At 35.4% G+C, this 2984-nt stretch overlaps 1 pseudogene; it reads left to right on the top strand.

Annotated features, from left to right (window-relative positions):
* The first annotated feature begins 2060 nt into the window (after positions 1 to 2060).
* LOC101980624 lies at positions 2061 to 2597 on the top strand (annotated as a pseudogene).
* The last annotated feature ends 387 nt before the right edge of the window (positions 2598 to 2984 follow it).

Genomic DNA, 2984 nt, shown 5'->3' with positions numbered 1-2984 from the left:
TGAACACTTGCTTGTGTCTTGTTTAATTACTTTTAGCAACATTTTGCTGGTTTCTAGGTACACATTTTTTATCTCTTTTGCTCAATTTGCTCCTAAGAATTTTGTTCTTTTTGATGGAATTATAAATGGAATTGTTTCCTTAATTTCCTTTTCATATTGTTCATTGTTAGTGTATGGAAACACTTGATTTTTTGTTGTTGTTGATCTTCTCTCCTGCAACTTTAATGAATTTCTAACAGGTTTTAAGGAAAGTATAAGTTCTAACAGCTTTATTGTTTGTTTTTTTTTTATTTTGGTGGAATCATTAGTGTTTTCTGCATAAAAGAGCATGTTATTTGAGAACAGAGATAATTTTACTGTCCCTTTCTAGTATAGATGGATCTTATTTCCTGTTCTCACCTAATTGTTCTGTCCTAAAAATCTAGTGCTTCAGTAAATAATGGGTGAGTATTCTTGATCATGGAGGAAAAGTTTCAGTCTTTCACCACTGTGTATGATGCTAGATGAAGTCAGAGACATTTTCAATATGCTGAGAAGCAAGTACATTAATTTTATAAAACTATTTTTAGTTATAACAACAGGAACAGTCAATAAGCACTCTGTATATATGCCAGGCTATTGTCTGAGTTCTAATTGGTTTTAATAATAAAATCCTGGAGCCAGTATTGGGGAAAATGCTAAAAAATCTGAGAGAGAAAGGAGCAAGTCACAGCCACCTCTTACCTTGCTAACTCCTCAGCTGAAAAGGAGCTGAACTACTGTGTCTTCCTATCTTATATTCCTCTTTCCACCCAGCCATATCACTTCCTGTCTATATGTACAAACCTCCAAACCAAAACTAGTTATGGTTAACTAGTGGCTAGCTCAGCCCTCTGATCTTCAGGCAAGTTTTATTTGTTTGAGTACAAACAAGATATCATCCTATTTCCCCTTTTTGTCTAAAATAAATATATGCAATAAGTACAATAACTATGTACAATAGATATAGGTAATAAATGCATCAACAATGTCTAATCCATTTGCAATTGAATAATTCAGAGAAAATATTTTATGTCTATCCTATCTTGATATGTCCAAAAAGTTGTATCTAATTCACTTTCTATTCTAACTTGCATTACCAAAACTATCTTTTAATGTCTCTCAATCTTATATATACTCTACACCTCTTTAGTGAATTTCTTTTCTGAATCTGGTAACACTGAAAACTATAACTAAAACTATAAAGTCTTCAACTCAATCAGAGACCTGAGAGGGAAATAATTTTACCTGAGTAAGCAGGAAGTACAAGCAAGGAGCTTTCAAAAAATGTGAAATATGAGAGAAACAGCTGGATTTCTGGATGGTTACCCAAGGTTCCGCTACAAATGGTGGGGCATCATATTTAGCCTACAGGCCTAGCATATCTGACAGATTTTTCTTTGAAGCAGGATATTATGAAGGGCTGTCCTACCTTGTCTTGGCAAAGTTCTGCAGTCCTTTTCTTTGTGTTATGTTTGTCCAGTTCGGACAGCATACTGTCAGCAGTCAAGGCAAGGGCACTTTCTTGCCCAGTGACTTACTTTGGCCACACAGAAAGTAAACTCCATATGGAGTTTCTTCATTGCCCATCATTTTTTTTGAAGTAGATTGGTGCTGCCAGAAATAGACATGTATTGTTGTAAAAAAAAAAAAAAGAAAAGAACCTATATCATTAAAACATCTTAAATGCCATATTCTATAGACCTCTGAAGTGTTTGAATATGACCTGTCTACCTAAAATATATCTCTGTTTGACCTTGAAGACATACCTAATACAACTAAAAGTTTGATTGTAATGACTAACTACTAACTTGCATTTCTTTATATCTTAATTAGTTGATAATAACAACTTTTATGGACTAGAAATTTGCATTACATTGTTAAATGAGCTGAATAAGTACCTTAAACAAGATTAGAAATGTATGTTCAGTATGTTCAATTAATCTCAAATTTGTATCAATAAACATAGATACATATCAATGTAAAATATTTAAAACAAATAGTTACTTTTTTGTTTGAAAGTAGATTCAAGGGTACTTTCAGTAACTCGCCAAAATGACAAACACAAAGGGAAAGAGGAGGGGCACTCACTATATGTTCTCTAGGCCCTTTAGGAAACATGGAGTTGTTCCTTTGGCCACGTACATGCAAATGTACAAGAAAGCCAATAATGTAGACATCAAGGGAATGGGCACTGTTCAAAAAGGAATGCCCCATAAATGTTACCATGGCAAAACCGGAAGAGTCTACAGTGTCACCCGGCATGCTATGGGCATCATTGTAAACAAGCAAGTTAATGGCAAGATTCTTGCCAAGAGAATTAATGTGTGGATTGAACACATCAAGCACTCGAAGAGCAGAGACAGCTTCCTGAAGCAGGTGAAGGAGAACGACCAGAAGAAAAAGGAAGCCAAAGAGAAGGGCACCTGGGTTCAGCTGAAGCGCCAGCCTGCTCCACCCAGAGAAGCACACTTCGTGAGGACTAACGGGAAGGAGCCTGAGCTGCTGGAGCCCATTCCCTATGAATTCATGGCCTGATGTACAAAAAGAAATAAAAGACCTGGACTGTAAAAAAAAAAAAAGTAGATTCAATAATCTTTTATCCTACTTCTATATCCTTCCTTTTCTTTTTCAGAGGAAATCAATAATATACGTTTATATCCCATTAAATTTGTATCCCCCTTTTTATCAAAACAAGAACTCTGAATCTAATCCCTTTTGTTTATCTATTTTCTTGACCATTACCAATAATAACTTATAACCAACCACTCTAAACAGTAGCAAATATCCATAATGCAATGAAAACCCAAAAACCACCCACCCACCTCACCTTTTGGGAATGTGGGTGTCATGTTCTTAAAGTTACTTCCTGCTGTCTGGGGGCAGCAGCATCTTTAAGGAACCTTGAAAAGAAAAATTTGGGTTAACTTTCAAGTCCTGGGAGAGGTAGTTGTATCATGTGTTGT

This window comes from Microtus ochrogaster, chromosome 10 (assembly GCF_000317375.1).
Source record: "Microtus ochrogaster isolate Prairie Vole_2 chromosome 10, MicOch1.0, whole genome shotgun sequence".
Taxonomy (NCBI): Eukaryota; Metazoa; Chordata; class Mammalia; order Rodentia; family Cricetidae; genus Microtus; species Microtus ochrogaster.
Note: the sequence above shows the minus strand (reverse complement) of the source record. Positions and strands in the feature narration are given on the sequence as shown.